General features: G+C 32.9%; 1 protein-coding gene across 1 annotated transcript in view; it reads right to left on the bottom strand.

Moving 5' to 3' along the window:
- The window catches only part of LOC145297711 (erlin-2-like), a 52,699-nt gene extending 35,574 nt beyond the window's left edge, over positions 1-17,125 (bottom strand). The window contains exon 1 of the mRNA XM_080143916.1: positions 16,997-17,125. The gene's annotated coding sequence lies outside the window, so the exon portion shown is untranslated. The remainder of the gene's footprint in view (positions 1-16,996) is intronic.
- Between the last annotated feature and the right edge of the window lie 825 nt (positions 17,126-17,950).

The raw sequence follows: 17,950 nt of genomic DNA, 5'->3' as shown, positions 1-17,950 counted from the left end.
GTTTTCGTTATCATTTTAATTCAGTCAAAGTTCTCAGAAAGCAAGGTGTTCCTTCCTGGAGTTAGCACTTGGATCGCTATACGAAATACATAGATATCCGTGTGTTCCATTAAAGTTCTTTACTCTTGAAACATTCAGTTACTAAAGCAATATCTGAATCTCCCTGTGACAAGTGAGTACGTGACAGACATGGGGAACAACAAATCTATGCAGTCACACATGAAACCGGTGTTCTTTTACGTTCTGGATGAAATCTGACTTTGTAGACAATCGTACAACTTTGCTGCTCTGAGTGTTGAGGACAAAAAACCTGCAATTCTGCCAGTATAATTATTAATAACCGAGTACATTAAAAGTATATGGAGGAGGTGTAAAAAAAAAAAAAAAAAAAAAAAATACAAAAGTCTGTCAAATTTGTAATGTACAAACCACAAATGATGCAAGAACTTCTCTTATTGTATGGGGAAGGGGGTGCTTTGAATCATTCATGTGGAAGTAACAAATGTCGAGATCAAAGAGAGAATAAAATTTGACAAAATCATGAACAGAGAGCAAATGAGAAAAATTTTGGTAGTAAAGGAATTGACTAGTAAGAACGCCAAACAATAAACAGGAATCTTAAAATGATTACTGAAGACAAAACTGATAGAACAGAGCATGCACAAATGAAATGAAACGATAGGGGAGGGCAAACCACAAACAGAACGATAGACGGAGGCAAATCACATATGAAATTAGATAAACACACAGAATGAACATGATTTGATTAATATAACCTCAAACTTTCATATTGATGAAGCCATGAGTTTCCTAACAAGACAGACATTACAGGTTAGTTATGGCGCTAACAATTGCAGCTGATCACAGTTCTGCTAAGCCAGTCTGCAAGTGTATTGGAACGAATTCATAAAACAATTTTATTTATGGAAATCACTCTAGACAAAATATGAAGCCGCTTGATGTAAGGAGCTAGCAACAATGAAAGATGGTTTTCAAAAAGACAGGAGATGCCTACTGACCTTGATCTTGATCTTGTTTTTCTCTGATCTATTGATCTTGAAAAGATCAAGGTCAATAGGTCAGAGAAAAACAGAGCTAGCAACAATGAAATGAAAAACAGAGCTAGCAACAATGAAAGATGGTTTTCAAAAAGACAGGAGATGCCTATTGACCTTGATCTTGATCTTGTTTTTCTCTGACCTATTGATCTTGAAAAGATCAAGGTCAATAGGTCAGAGAAAAACAGAAGGAAGAAAGTTCCACAAGCTTGCAGTTCTTGGAAAGAAGTTACTAGAAGAGGAAGTTGTATTACTATGAGGTAGCAAAACAGTGAATTGATGGAGACCACTAGACCAATGTGTCAAATGAGCTAGAACAAAAAAAAAAAAAAAAAAAAAAAAAAAAAAAAAAAAAAAAAAAAAAAAAAAAACGGCATGAGGGGGGGGGGGATAGATAAGACAATTCTAAGAATACATGCCGGAATAGTATTTATAAAAATAAAAAAAAAAATAAAGACCGAGATGAACAACATCCCTTATAGAAAACAAGTTCTCGCATAACAATTTTAGAAACAGGAAAAAGTTTATGAAAGATATTTTGCTTATGACCGACCATCCTCTTTTTTTGGCAAGATGTGGGGATTAAGGAGTGTTAATAAAGCCGGCATGAGCAACAGGGATTTCTGAATGGCACACCTAAATTTTTAAGGAAGTCAATGTGCAAAAAAAAAAAAAATAAATAAAAAATAAGTAAAAAATAAATAAATCGGTTAAAGAATAAGTCTTAAAAGCTTTATGGAATTGATTTTGTACTTGTAAAAAAAGGGCGTTCACAGATTTCAGTTCTTATGGATTCTTAAAGGATCAAGAGTTAGTTCAGGAAATTACCTAAGCAGTTTACAAATAAAAAAATTGTGGAAGCACCCCCTCTCCCCATACCGTTTCACCCCGAATGTAGTAATTAAAAATTTTTTTTTTTTAATTTCATTAAATTGGTACATATATTTGAAGTTTTAATGGGGATCTACTAGCTCCCAAGGATCGCATTAGCATTTTGGCACTTCTATGTTCTTCTCTGGAAGCATATGCTCCCATAGCTCCCTCAAGGGAGCACTTAGTGAGTCAGGGTCACTTCTATTATCATTCCTGGAAAAGTTTACATGCATCGAGTTTCTATGTTGCGAGCCTGTCTCTGCTTTATCATTATTTTCATGGCAAATGGTCATCTGAGCTCCAATCTATGGTCACTTCTGGCCTGACTTTCATGAAAAACACTAGTCTAGCTGAAAACACTATCAATTTCCCACATTCTTTATCTGTACCTAAACCTAAACGTAGATTCCATGAACAAAGCTTTCTTAGAACTGCATGCCTGTGGAACTGTTCCGTTTTCCTGCTTTCTAACTGACTACAATGTCTTCAAGTCCAACATGAACAAGTTGTTGATGAGCTGTCCCCAAAAAAGTAATCCAATTTATCAAATTTACACTACGATACTTTCCCCATTGACTACTGTACACTCATTAACCCTTATCCTCGAGTGGTCTCCGGGCCTTGATAAGTGGTGACTTTGGAGAAAAAAAAAAAAAAAAAAAAACAGAAGTCAGAAAGAGTGGACAATATTGACTATAACCCATTGTCAGTTATTCTCTTTCTCATATGTATATTTACCTGTCCCGACATAGATAAAATACTTTTACCCACAAACAGAACAGCTTTGCACCACTTTTGCACCTATTAAGATTAAAATAAAAATATGAAATCTTATTCATTTATTCTGGACTATTATCCTTATCTTTCAGCTGTTGAGGATAATAGTCCGCAATAAATAATACTCATCTTAAACATTCCAATTAATTAAACAAGATAAATCCTATGTCTGGAATCCTCACTCTAATTTGATCAAATTCATTATATGATTTTGATTCTAGAAAATTTAAAGCTTAAGAGATCTTAAGAGGGAATTGAATTCAGGGAATCTTGCTTAATTGGCGTCCAATGACAATGGATCAAATTCTATGCAAATCTGAAATATTTAAATTTTAAAATGGGAAGTTGTGCTCACCCCCCCCCATCTCCGTCAAATCCCTTTAAAATATTTCAAAGAAACTGAAATTTGAGAAATATTTATTAATTGATGTTTAATACCTATTGTTAAAATTTCACAAAAATTGTAGGCTACTGAATTTTTATGAAATCTTTCCAGACAGAAGCATCTTTTTACATAAAACTAAATTTAACTAAATATGGCTCCAACTTAAACCCCTTACGCCTAGCAGCCGCATTTCAAAATTAATAATGATCAGTTAATAAGTTTCGGAGTGAACATTGTGCAAACAAATATATAAACAGATATATACATACTAAAAGTTTTATCAAAATTATTATTTTTTTTTTGGCATCCTAACAACTTGGCCTGAGGAATCTAAGCCTAAATAAAGCTGTAGCCGAAACATGTTTGAACATATGTAGCCAAAAATGTTAGTATAAATAAAAATTTATACTAGTATACACTTTTGAAAATGAAGGAAAGAAAAACAATGCTTCACCAGTATTCACATTCGCTATTTATCTAGTTACGTTAGATTATCAAAAATATTCAACTCTAAGAGAATAATATTATAGTGAACAAACGTATACAATACTGATCCCCAAAGGAGGAGGTAATGACAGAGAGAATGATACCATGACAACAGAAAAGATAGTACACTACTCACTCCTTCCCCATCAAAATCAAAAGAGATGATACCTAGGAGCTCTAGACAGTAATGCCTATAGTTTCATTGACAATAGAACAGATTAAATTATCCCCTCTCCCTCTTAAAGGATACTGTAATACCATAGAGGATTAACCCTCACCCCAGCTATATATATCTATAATATAAAGCTGTCTGTGTGTGTGTGTGTGTGTGTGTGTGTGTGTGTGTGTGTGTGTGTGTGTGGTCACGAATATGGTTGACTATTTTAAAAAACTGATTACATATTGATTATAGAAGATGTATCGAGACACAGAAATGGGTATGTTTGATCCTGCAAAACGGTGGTTCATTAAAATTGTGAGGTCCTGGTCCACAAAGTATGGAAATAAAAAATTTAAAATTAAATAAAAAAAAAACAAAAAAAAAACGTTTACAAGTGTTTTTGATATAGATGTACATAAGAATACTTTGATAAGTATGTTTTAACTTAAATAGGGATGGTATAATAATATTGTGGGGTCTGCGTTCGTGCCTGGCCTCCATAGAATGGAAATAGGCACAAACTTTAATAAAGACTTTTCATATCTCTCTGCGTAAGTATACTTTGATAATTATGTTTCAGTTTGAAGAAATATGGTATAATAAAATTATGGGGTGTTTGTTCGCACCTGACCTCCATAGAATGGAAATATGTCACAAAGTTTAACAAGGTTTTTTAATATAGATCCACAGATTATTTTGATAAGTGTTTCAGTGTGAACATGTATGGTATAATAAATTATAGGGTTTATCTATTTTATTTTTACTTTCATCATATTTTGCTTTGGTTTTGATACCCCCAAATTCGAAGCTATCTCTTTACAACCCTTTCTTTTCATAACCTATCATACTTTCATAAATCAGAGTCCATTTTCTGTAGGCTGTTTTTGAACCCAGTCAACGACGGGTACTTTTGCTAGTATATATAAGGCAAATGCGGCGTGCACATTTTTGTATGTCCAAGAAAGGCTTTTCTCACCGGGCTTCTCGGAGGAGAGGGGGGTACTAGGTCTTAGAACTGTTTATATACCCCCTAGATCATAATATCTATGATTTGCAAAGGGACGTCGCGTCTAGATTTATTTTGATTGACTTTCATAAAATTCATGCTATTTCGTTGTGTCGCGTGTTTATTTATACCAAAAAGCCAAAGATGAACGAAGTGAAACTAAATTGAAATGGTGTGTGTTCCTTGGTTTTCGTGCCGGGAACTTCCAGAAAGCAAATCAGCTTTGATCAATGCAGTGAAAATTGTCATATCTGACAATTGCTTTTTATTTGGACACCCCCATTTTTTATGGGGAGCTGGTCCCCCCCCCCCCCCGAACATCTCTGGGAAACAAAACCAAAAGAACTGCCTCGCAGCTAAACTTAACTGCGGGATTGATGTTTGACTTCATTAAATTTACACACCTGTCAATTCCCTTTTAATCGTTAAATTTCATCAATTCTCATTCGCCTACCTTCATAGTGTCGAGTTAAGTCATCAAGCTTTTTTTTTTTTTTTTTGCCTCAAGCATTTGGGTTTGAGCCTACCTCCCTAAACCTTTTTTCTTAAAACACCCAGGCAACGCCGGACTGTTCGTATTGCATCACGTTCGTTTTTGTCCATCACATTCAGTGTTTTTTTTTTTGTTTTCCCGATTTTTAAAAAAAAAGTTTTGACATTATTTTTTTTTTTTATAATATTTAAACAGGGTTCTGCTTGGTTTTGATTTATCCCTTCCCCATCACATCTAAACACCCAGGAAACGCCGGATACCCCAACTGGTAAGAACATAAGAGATTATTCCAGGGAAGCTGATCATATGACAACAAAACCAATACTATCGTACGCACTCATATTAAAAGATAATCCAATAATAGATTAAATGAGTTTTTTTTCGTTTTTGATTCATTTAAAAATGCCTGGTGAAAAAACATTCATTGTAAAATTCAAATAAGAAATTTGAAAATGTTGAAGCGTCAGAAAAAAAAAAAAAAAAAATGATAGAATCATTTTATTTACTTTTTTTTAGTTGTTGTAAGTCCAATATTTCGCTAAAAATAGCTTCATCAGGGTAGGGAGTTCGGTTTGTGACCTCTGCCCCCCCCACCTTTCTTCATTTTGGTGTTATGAAGCTATTTTTAGCAAAATATTGGACTTACAAAAAAATAAATAAATAAAATGATTTCATTATTTCTGACACTTTAAATTTCTCATTTAAATTTTATTCAAAATAAGTGTCTTCTAAAAGTGTGTGACCATATTTTTACTTTTTATTATTCATTATGTTTACTTGGCCTTTCGGCTAAGATGAAATATATATATTGCCTGTCTAGCCGCACTGATGAGCTGTGAAACAGCAAAACAGTACTGTATGTGGATGACTGCGCTACAAAACATACTGTCAAGAATTGTATAAGTCAACTGAATTAAAGGAATAAATTATAAGATGGTCAACATCATGAATTTTGGAATATAAATTTTTGTCATTTATTCTCTCTCTCGTATATATAAAATATATATGGCGATTAAGCTACACTGAATATTCCGCGTTTCATCCACTCTAGGACTCCTCAGGCTTATACGCATAAGCCTGAGGAGTCCTAGAGTTAATGAAACGCGGAATATTCAGTGTAGCTTAATCGCCATATATATTTTATAAATTACTAACTAGCTCTACCTACGTATTGAGCACTTTTGAAGTAAATACTTAAAGTTTACGCATAAATCTATACTTCCGTATATTAATTTTATGTGAGTAAATTAAGTTTATATATATATATATATATATATATATATATATACATATACACACACACACATCTACATGTACATAAATTCATTCATAAAAACGATTAAAGTTCTATTAAGTTGGGTTAACTCCATGGTGTGAATGTGGCATTGTGGTGAATAAGGCCAGGTAAAATTAATCTCAAAGTATCACAGACAATTAGAAATACCTTCACCTCCAACCACCAAAGTCAACAGGGTTTCATGCTTAAGTTTAGTGGAGATTATGTTAATTCCTATTATTTTAATGTACTCCTTATAGTAATATTGTATTGACATGATATTCAATAAAATGTGTTAATAGTGTCAAAGTTTGAAACATTGGTTAACACTTGGCTTCGAAGGAAACTCCTTAAAATGTAGAATTGAGGAGTTAAGTTTTTTCTTTCATTCTTTACTGACTGTCGATACTTCAGCTGCCTGCAAATCACCTGAAAGCCCTTCAGTGCCTTATGTCCTCACCTCTCTCAGATGCGAAGAGGCATAGGTCTGTATTCAACATCCGTGTGAAAGAGGATTAGAGATGCCAGACTTGATGTGTCATCAACACGTCGAGAGACTGGCTTTGCAAAGTTCAAACTTTGACAGAGGAATCGCATGGATCCCCATTTGGATGGATATTGCTTTTCTTGCCCTTATTCTCGACCATTTAGTCAAAAGGTCATTGTAGGCTGAGAGACGAATTGAAATTCTTCAGAAAATGCTAAGAAGCTCAAAAAAAACAAAACAAAAAAAAAAAAAAAACAACACTTTTTCACAGAAGAGACGTTGCGACCCCGTCGCTGCTTTAATGTTATTTTCAGGCAAGTGCTCATCTGAGCTCCAATCTATGGTCCTCCTCCCCCCTACTTTCATGAAAAACACTCATCTATCTGAAACCACTATAGATAATTTCCCCTATTCTTTATCTGTCTTAGATCTGCATGCCTGTGGAACTCTCTGCTTTCCAACTGACTACAGCATGATCATCTTCCAATGTGAACAAGTTCTTGATGAGCTGTCCACTTCATAATCCAATTTACCAAATTTGTACTACTAACAATTACTACAATATTGTCCCATTGACACTCATTAGTCCTTATCCTCGAATGGCTTCTGATCCTTGATAAGTGGTGACTCCTTTGTAATCCAATCTTCTAGAAAAGAATTCGATAGGGGATTAATGAAGAGAGCTGTAGACTATACATTCATCTGGCGATTAGGGTGGTCGAAGAGAGAATCTGCTCTGAACGTTGGGTGCTAGGTAAGAACTTTGAGTTCTCTGATCTGGCGATTGGCCTGGAACGCATTAGCTCTTATACAGTACAGTTCCAGAATGGAGGACTTGCTTAAGTATCTCTCACTGTGACATACTAAGCAAAAATAACTGAACACAATTTCTTCAAATGGTGCAAACTCTGGTAGTTCTGAGGGTAAGTTAGCAAGATGATAACTTGTGTCAATCCCAAGCACCTCTGCTGCTAAATGTATCCTCTGTAATCAACAATGTCAGGCTGTAGCACGAATGATGGTTGCAGCTGAGAGAAGATAGAGTTTTTGCTGATCAGGATCTTATTGCACTCTTTAAGCACCAGCTGGAGGTCAAGATCAGATGTAATAGAAAAAAGATTATATTCCATTTGTATTAAAAAAGGTGGATACAAGTAGTGAGTTTGCATGAAAAGGAGTCAAGTATGAATACGTCTTTCCTGCCTAAGCAGGACACATACTATTCTTGATTCTGTTTGACCCCAAGCCTCTAAGTTTAGCAAGAAATGATAGTGGTCTAGTGATTAATGACACGGACTGACAACCTGGGTGTTTCAAGTTCGTACCACAAAAATCACTTTCACTTAGGACATTGGCAACCTTCCCGTGATCCCTTCTGTAAGTATCTGATGTCTTTCTAGTAAGAATTAGAAAAATATCGGGAAAACCAATGCCAATGATAGAATCTTTGCATTCATACATTATGATGACCAGCAAGTTTAGTCTTTCAGCTAGAGTGAATAAGTAACTCTGGTTATAGAAATCGTCCAAGATGCCCACTCCCCACTTTTGTTGTCTGCTTCCCCTAAGTTGTATTAATCTTGGTAAGATGTCAACATCCTTCAACTTTATCCCCAGTTTTCTTTTTTCTACCATTCAGATCCCACTACCATTTAGAGAACAACTTTAAATGTAACATAAAATTTATCTTCCATTTGTGGAGGATAATTTCTATTGCTTTAGGACAGTTACACTAACTAGTAGTTGTGTGTTGAGCAAAAAAAAAAAAAAATAAATAAATAAAAAAAATAGCGGTATTAAGCAGGCAGGTTCAAACCCACGACGCGAAGGCAGAAAAGAAAATGAAAGAAAATCTGACGTCTTACCGCTATGCCATGATGCGACCGGAAAATCAAATTTAACATAGTCAATCTAAAAGCAAAAGATGACTTGCAAGAATGGTGTTGCTTTTAAACCTGCCACGAAAGCAAATTAGACAAAAGGTTGTTTTTAATGTGGGGGGGGGGGATCAGCTCCCTCAAAATGGGGGCACTCTGGCAGTATCCAAATAAATAGTAATTGTGTCAGTATGAAAGGTTTTCCCTACATTGACCAAGGATCAATTACAGAACAGATACTATCCGGCCAGAAGGCCAGGTGGTTGCGTTTCAATAGTTTCACTTTATTTATACGAAAAAGGCAAACAGCAGATGACCGCATGGTGGGAACTTGTTCACAAAAAAAAAAAAAAAAAAAAAAAAAAAAAAAAAAAAGATAGAGACGATGTCGATTTGCGAATCTGGGAAGTATGCAAAAACTTCTTGTGAAATCTAACCGACGCGAGAACCCCCAGCCAAAAAGCCTTTTGTGAACATGCACAGACGGTTGCGCCCATTTTGCCCTTTATATAATAAACTAGCAGAGAGGTGGGCGACCTGGCATTGCGCAAGTGTTTGGAAGTGTAAAAAAAAAAAAAAAAAAAAAAAAAAAAAAAAGTGTTAGTAGGGAGGGAAGGCTTGAACCTGTGACGAACTTGAAGGCAGAAAAGTGAAAGAAAATGTGACATTTTACCACTAGGCTATGACGCGAGAGGAAGTGAAAAGCATTTAAATTTAGCAATCAAAAAATCAACGCAGAGAAAGTGAAAGCTAAGTAAAGGAGTTCACGTAGATGAAGAAACGAAATCACGAACTTATGTTTAGATGTAAGCCAGTTAAGTTTTCAGCTTTCCACCGTATTTGTATTTGGGAAACCAGCTGCCCCACAAGAGGTGGAACTCTGGCAGTGTCTTAATGAATAGCACTTGTCTGATATGAAGAGTATTCGTCAGTGATCATTGCCTTCAAGATGTGCTGACCACGAAGGCCAGTGAATCGCTTTGTTTCGATTCAGTTTCATTTTATTTATACGAGAAAGACAAACAAACACTGGAAACCAGGTTTTAAAAAACTCATTCAAAATAAATGTAGATACGACGTCCCTTTGCAAATCGTAGATGTTATGATCTAGGGAGTATATAAGAAGTTCTAAAACATAGTACCCCCCCCCCAAAAAAAAAAGCCCGGCGAAAAAAGCCTTTGCTGGACATACAAAAACATACACGATCGTTTTGTCATATGAATAGTACATGTTTTTCAAGGAAGGGCGTACTTTTATTTTTTTGCTTAATACACAAGTATATCAAAGAGTTTTTCTGTTAATTTATTTTGAAACTAAAGATGTTGCAAACCATCAAGGGAAGTCACAAACCAATGGAAATAAAGTTACATGAAATCCTTTGGATACCTTCTTTTATACTAACAACACCAGAAACCATAACTTTCAGTGCTGGACAAGACACACACTTGACACTCAGTCTTTAAATCAGTAACAAGTACATTTATTTTACCTCCATCAAAGTAAAACGTATACAATTTGATTCACAATACAATTTACTTTAAAATGGTTTTTAATATTTAAATCTGACTTGAAACATACCAGCATAGCATGCCGCTGGTGGTAGATCACTTTTTGCAAATAAGCGGTCAAGATGTGTTCACATAAATACGCAAAGTGGAAGTTGTACTCTGACGTTTCTAATTTTTTTTTTTTTTTTTTTTTTTTTTTAGCTAATCAGAGAAAATAATTGTTTTTGCTATGGAATTTGAACACAACACTTACGTCTTTCCAGTCAAAAATTAAAACATTTCAAAGTTGATGCTTTGTAGTACAAAAGAAGATAGAAACTGTGTTCAAACGCTATCTAATAGTGAATATATTAATTTCTTTTGTCCTAAAACGTGAAAAGAATTAGATAAAAACTTCTGCACGAGTCGATAGAAATAGACACGCATATAAATATGAGAATTGTTGCGCGTCGTGACGCGTACAACAAAATCTGTAAACAGTGTTCGTCGACTAACTTATGAACATAAAAAAAAGTATACATTTTATTTTTGTTATTTAGAAAACATAAGTTTTTAATTATGGACATGAAAAGAATATTTTTTTAAAAAAATGAATTATTTGAAAAAGAATAACCGACAATGTTGTGTTTTGTTGTTGTTATTGTTGGTTTTTGAGTTGCAAATAAAACATCAAAGTTAATGCCTTGTAGTACAAAGTAAAGATAGAAACTGTGTTCAAATGCTATTTAATAGCAAATATATTAATTTCTTTTGTCCTAAAATTTGAAAAGAATTGGATAAAAACTTCTTATGCACGAGTCAATAGAAATAGTGACAAACGCATATAAATATAAGAATTTTTGTGCATCGTGACACACACAAAAAAATCTGTAAACAAAGTGTTCGTCAACTAACATACGAACATAAAGTATTCATTTTATTTTTGTTATTTAGAAAACATAAGTTTTTAATTATGGAAAGGAAAAGAATATTTTTTTAAAAAATTCTTTGAAAAAGAATGATCAACAATGAGTTTTAAAAGTTTTAAATGAGTTAAAACACACAAACCACTTATCTAGTTAAGTAAAAGAATAACTTTTTATTGGGTTTGTTTTACAATCCATAGAGATATGAAAAAGTGGTAAAAAAACAAATAAATGTTAACAAAGGAAAGTTACTCTTCTACCTACCCCAATAAATTTTTGGTGTTGTAAATGTTTCTGTTTAAAAAAAACAAGTAGTGTTGAGCGTCACATGAGAACAAGAAAAAGTGGTTGCAATGTCTCTTGAAGTGTAGGCAATAATTTAAAAATAAAAAATGATACAAAACAGTGGTAGAAACTGACCTAATAATTGTCACAGGTACTTGAAACCATTAAAATGAAATTTTATTATTCTAATTAGCTTAATATACTTGAAAAAAAATTGTAATCTGTACAAAATTTCCTTTCATTTGATATGCTACAAGCCATACTTTGTTAATAATTTTGTTGAATCTGTCATGGTGGCCATCTTGGATTTTTCACAGTGAAATAATAAATTATAATGTCCATCAGAATAATATTTCTCATGATGATAAAGCCTTACCTCTCTGGTTTTCAGCTGTTTTTTTATGATGCTTCTACTTAAAACCGTTAAAATGAAACTTAATTATGCTAATTAAGTTAATGTACTTTAAAACATAATTCCGATCTGTACAAAATTTCCTTTAATTTGATATGCTACAAGCCATATTTTGTTAATTTCTTTGAATCGTGTCATGGCGCCATCTTGGATTTCCCGGTCGCCATCTTGGATTTTTCATGATATGATACTGGCAAATGATAATGTCAATCAGAATAATATATGATGATAAAACCTTACTTACCATTTTTCTTAGCTGTTTTTATGTTTCTACTTAAGGCTGTTAAAATCAAACTGAAATATGCTAATTAGTTTGTAAGTTACCAAGTGAAATGAACCTTCATAGTATTATGATAATATGTTCAAAATTTCATCATATCTTAAAAAGGTCTGAAGATAAAGCTTTTTTAAGATGGGCTAGTCTGTAAATTGTGCAAATTTTCTACCATTTTCAGATGCATTTAAATAGGGCTTACTTTAGGGAAAATGTCCAGTGAACCACATATTTGAATGGTCATAACTCCAGTTTTAATGGGCAGATTTAAAAAAAAAATTTCTTTGTTTTTATGCTCTTTTCAATAATACTGGATTAGAGTTTATTCGATCTAAAGAAAAAAAATGGTGTGGTATTGCTATTTATAGAACCTTCAAATCAAGAACAAACCACCGGAAAAAAAAGGAACAGTGGAAGAAGGTATGTTTCCCTTTATCCTTGTCATGCAGATGAAGTTCTGTAAAATACTAAGTCTTGCATGTCATCTCCTTTAACCAGGATCTACAGACAGACTGGATATCGCATGTGAATTTGTATCCCCATAAAACTTCTACTTTCCGTTAAAAGTGGAATATCCGACACTGGGTGAATGTTTTTTTTTGTTTTTTTTTTTATTTTATAAGGCCTGAAAGCTACTCCAGGATAAGGGTTAATGGGTGAACGGTAGTCATCAGGACAGCAGCATAGTAATCATTAGCAGCGGAAATTTGGTTGAATTTGACTATTTAAGGAAATGCCTCAGCAAGAACTTGTTTACATTGGACTTGAGACAACCATATTGTAGTCAGCTAGAAAGCTGGCCAGCAAAACAGAGTTCCACAGGCGGGCCGTTTTAGGAAAGAAGCTTAGTTCATGGAATCCTTACCTATAAGAAATTCTATTCAATGGGTACTTCCATTATTCATTGTTAAGAATTTATCCATATTTATACTTATATTCCATATCCTTTTTAAATAAAATACTTTTTTAAACAAGGATTAAAAAAAAAAAAAAAAAACGTGAACTCCTTTTTGACTGTTCAAATAAAGGGAGACAAATCTAATTTTTTTTTTCGCGATTATCTTACGGTGACTTATAAACGCCATAATATCTCTTTTTATTGCATGCTGTTAACCAAAATTAGTATTTTGGGGCCTCTATAGTAAAAAAAAAAAAAAAAAAAAAAAAAAAGCACACATTCACTTACAAGTTTTTGCCGTTAAACGAAAAACCTAGTCGACCGATTTTTTAAAAAATTCTCTTACACAAAATTTTGATTATATTTTATTTCTACTTTAGAGTGAATTTATTTATTTTTAATTTCTAAAAAAACATTGAATGAAATAGAAGAAATTCCGGTATTTACTTGACGATATAAGCAAAACATTCATTAAAAAAAAAAAAAAAGAAAAAAAGTTTTCCACTTTGGATTTTACAGGTCCAAAAAAACCCTTTTTTTTGTTTTGTTTTAAATTAGAATATTTAATTTATTGACCTTTTATCTTCAATTTGTGATATAAAAAACTTTGATGAGTAAATTAATTATTTAAATTTTAATAGACATTTCAAAATGGGGGAGGGGGGGTTTAAAAAAAAAACAAAAAAAAACGTTTGTGTAAAATATTATATTTGGTTTATTGGAAAGAGCATAAAATTTCACATTGACCCAAAAAATATCGTAAAAATTGAACCAATTGAAAAAAAATTAACTCGTAAAATCCAATTGATTTCATCACGTAAAAAAAAAAAAAAGGCTGGTTGAACGCACACCGGCATTTTGTAAACACTGTTTAAAAAAAAAAGAAATATTTTTTAAACAACTTTAATAGTTTATTTTGGAAGTATATTCCATACAGAAAATAAACAACCCACTTTAAAATAAGAAATTACGAGTTTTTAAAATTTTATTCGCAGTTTTCTGTTAGGGGTGTAAAAAATTCCCCCAAAATTCTGATACACCTACCCAAGCTCCCGATGTTGATAACGGCTTTCGAGGTTGGGGGTGTTTATTCCGAAAGCCGTTCTTTAATATGGAAAGCTTGATGCTTTCATAAAAAAAAAAAAAAAAAAAAAAAAAAAAAAAAAAGTGACAAATTTACGTAATTTTTGGAATATGGCTTATTTGTTACCATGAAGATTTCTTTTTTTTTTTAAACCACCGAATATTATATGTAAGCCTATGTCATAGTACCTATTTACTATGCCTCCCCACGGGACAGAGTTAGACACCAGGGTCGTTTTTTAACGTGGAGAAAAGGTACAAAAATAAAAATTGTCTCAGTCGTGAAGGATTTCTCCTCCACCGAAAGAGAGCAAGAAATGGAAGTGCAGCAATAACAGATACACTTTCACAGTAACATATATTGAGCGACTTTCTAACAGTATTTTGTCTAGTTTTTGGGTTTGTATTACTGTACACAGATTCGAAAAAGTTTTCAAAAAACAAATATATGTTATCAAAAGCAAGATAAGTTAGTTTTCTACCAAACTGGATATATTTTTCGTGTTTTTATTCAATGTAACATGTTTATTCAGCTTGAAAACCATACAGTGTTTACCGATGTATTGGAAAATTCAAAATGGCGTCTCACTCCCTCTTTAACACGGTAAGTTTGGGAAAAGGTGTTATAAATAAAAAACTAGAGAAAATACTATTAAAAACCCACCGAATATATGTCAACCTATGTCACGGTAACATATATTGAGCGAGCTTTTAAAAGTATTTTATCCAGTTTTTTATTTATAACACCTTTTCCCAAACTTACCGTGTTAAAGCGAGTCAGACGCCATTTTGAATTTTCCAATACATCGTAAACACTGTATAGTTTTCGAGCTGAATAAACATATTACATTGAATAAAAACACGAAAAATTATATCCAGTTTGGTAGAAAAGTAATTTATCTTACCTTTGATAACATTTATTTGTTATATATTTGTTTTTTGACAACTTTTTCGAATCTATGTGTACAGTAAATACAAATCCATTTAAAGTACCTTCTGATAGAGTAATTCATTAAATTACACTCGTTTAGTTTTATTACGATGGAGCCGTACTGATAACTTGCCGTCTTATCCGGAGTCGTCCGGGAATCCTTATTTTACTTAGCTTTTAAACTAACCTATGCTAGGTTTCTTTGTTTTTGCTTATTGCGGGAGGGGGTAGAAACTTCGTAAATACGATTTTAGAGTGAAATGTTAGTATACGATATCGTTTGATTATTAATTAGTAATTGAATCAGATTGTTATAAAATAATAATTTGGAATAAAATTCACTCAAATTTCCAGTTTTCCGGATTTTTTTTTTTTTTTTTTTTTTTTTTTTTTTACTAACATAAGGAAGAAGGGGAGAGCAAACAAACGTTTTCTTATGTAAACAAAAATCACAAATCACTGGTTGTCCAACTTGCTTATTCTGAAAGCCGTTCTTAATATAGGGAGGTTGAAAATAAGAAAATGCCTTTCGGAAAACGCACCAAACATCCTTATGTCAAGAACGGCTTTCGGAATAAATATACTGGACAACTAGTGCACATTGACCTTCTTTAATTTTGTTCTAACTTAAGATTCGTCACTTCCAGTTGTTTTAAAGTAAATAAACGCTTTAAAATAGGTAAAAAACACAAAAACTTATCCATGTACCTTTCGTAACATGTCACACACATATTACGAAGGGTAAAGTTACTCTATGGATAAGTGGTTAATAAATAAATAACTTTATTAACCACGTTTTTATTTTATTATCTATACTGCAAAATGCTTACCAAGTTTAAGGCAATGTTATTTTAATTTCTATTTATAAAATTATTAGATTATAAATAACTTCCGGAACTTTTAATAAAGATTCGCTAAACATTTTAAAGACAGTTTAAATGCGTTCAAATTTCAAAGAGTAACGAAATAAGGTAAATTTTTACGATGTGCCACTGCCCCACTGCCCCACCCCCAGCGTATTATAAACACCCCAACCTCCCCATGTTAAGAACGGCTTTCGGAAACCTCGAAGGCCGTTCTTACATGGGTGGTTGTGGGGGGGGGTTATACTACGCTGGGGCAGGGCGGAAAAAATAGCTGAAATAACTCAATCTTTTTCAACTATTTACAAAATATTAAACTGGCTGAGTTGTTTAGATTTAATTTCGCAATTAAAATTGGTACTAGTGCACTTATTGATCCGTGCTGAAATAACGTTATTATTTAAAAAGCTGTTCTTAACATGGAGAGGGGGAGGATGTTTTGTAACTATTCTATACTTTAACCTTACAATTGAATAAAAAACAACAAAAAAACAAAACTTTAATTAAACTTGGAAGTAGCGCGGGTCAGTAAGTGCACTAGCGCCTTAAAATTCCCTATTATATTTGCGATTTCAAATAATTATAAAATAGATGGATAATATGTGCGCGTGTGTGTGTAAGTCACATAGTGACGAGAAACGTATACACACTGATCACACGATTTTATTAACATGAGAAAAATTAGAGATACGTGACATGCAGGTTTCAACACGAAACATCAGCCTTGGTCAGGAGTCGGCAACTGCTTTTTCTTCCTTCTTCGGCACAAGCAAATGCCGGGGGAGGAAAACGAACGAAAAAAATAGATATTAAAAAAACAAATCTAAATTAAAGTCTATCCATGTCGTTTTGAAACAGAAAATAGAAGTTAAAATTCAAATTATCAGAACGGTTAAAAAATAGGGGTAAAATAGTGATGGGGTAAAAAAAAACAAAAATAAAAACAATAATTACCAACCTGAAAAGAAAGTGCGTGAAACAGATCATGTGCCAAGGAACCGGAAGTGGAATTATTTGTTTGGCAACGTTCAGAGCTAGTTACTTATTCCATGAAACACGTGGTCAATCGTTCTTTGGAAGTTTTTTCTTCTACACTCCCGATTCAGACGAAAAACAAACAAATAAATAATTTCTTTTGATACGATAAAGGTGTATGTTTAAAAATTAAGGTTTTATTTTAATTTAAGAGTCATAATACACGAACGTCCTCCCCCTTTTAACTGAAATGAAACCACCAGAACTTACTTTCGAATCTGGAAGGTTTACGCCCGGCAAACACATGTTAGATACTTTATTGATTATCTAATAATAATTAAGGCTATCTTTACGATTATTGTTTCCACTTCCCTTCCTTCCGGTTACTCGTTTATTTTTAATTGATTTTTATGGTACTTTCGTTTATTAAATTGTTAAGTGAAAGTCCCGAATAGGTAAAAGAGCCACCCTACCCTCTCCAACGGCTTTATACATCATCATCATCATCATCATCATCATGATCAATTGTTGTTATTATTATTATTATTATTATTATTATTATTATTATCAATAATAATAATAATAAACAAACAAACAAACAAACAAACAAAAAAACACTATCATATTCTAAAAATGATCAAGTAGTTTTATTTTATAAATAAAATCATTTTAAAGCTACTTTTAGTTTTCCAATGTCCCCTCGCCCCCCCCATGTTAAGAATAGCTTGCTAAAATATCGCAAAGTTTGAATTATTAAGAGTTATTTCCTTTTTCCTTCAGTCCTTATTTCCTTTTTCCTTCAGTCCTTAAGATGGCGCCGTAAGATAGTCACTCGTCGAGAAGCCATAAATTGAATCTTTTTATTTTAAAATAAAATTTTCTTGTCAATTTACATAATTTTTGTAATACGCTATTTTCTTTCTGCCACGGGTACGTA

This window comes from Euprymna scolopes, chromosome 18 (genome assembly GCF_053919585.1).
Source record: "Euprymna scolopes isolate OS-2025 chromosome 18, ASM5391958v1, whole genome shotgun sequence".
In the NCBI taxonomy this organism is placed as follows: domain Eukaryota; kingdom Metazoa; phylum Mollusca; class Cephalopoda; order Sepiida; family Sepiolidae; genus Euprymna; species Euprymna scolopes.
Note: the sequence above shows the minus strand (reverse complement) of the source record. Positions and strands in the feature narration are given on the sequence as shown.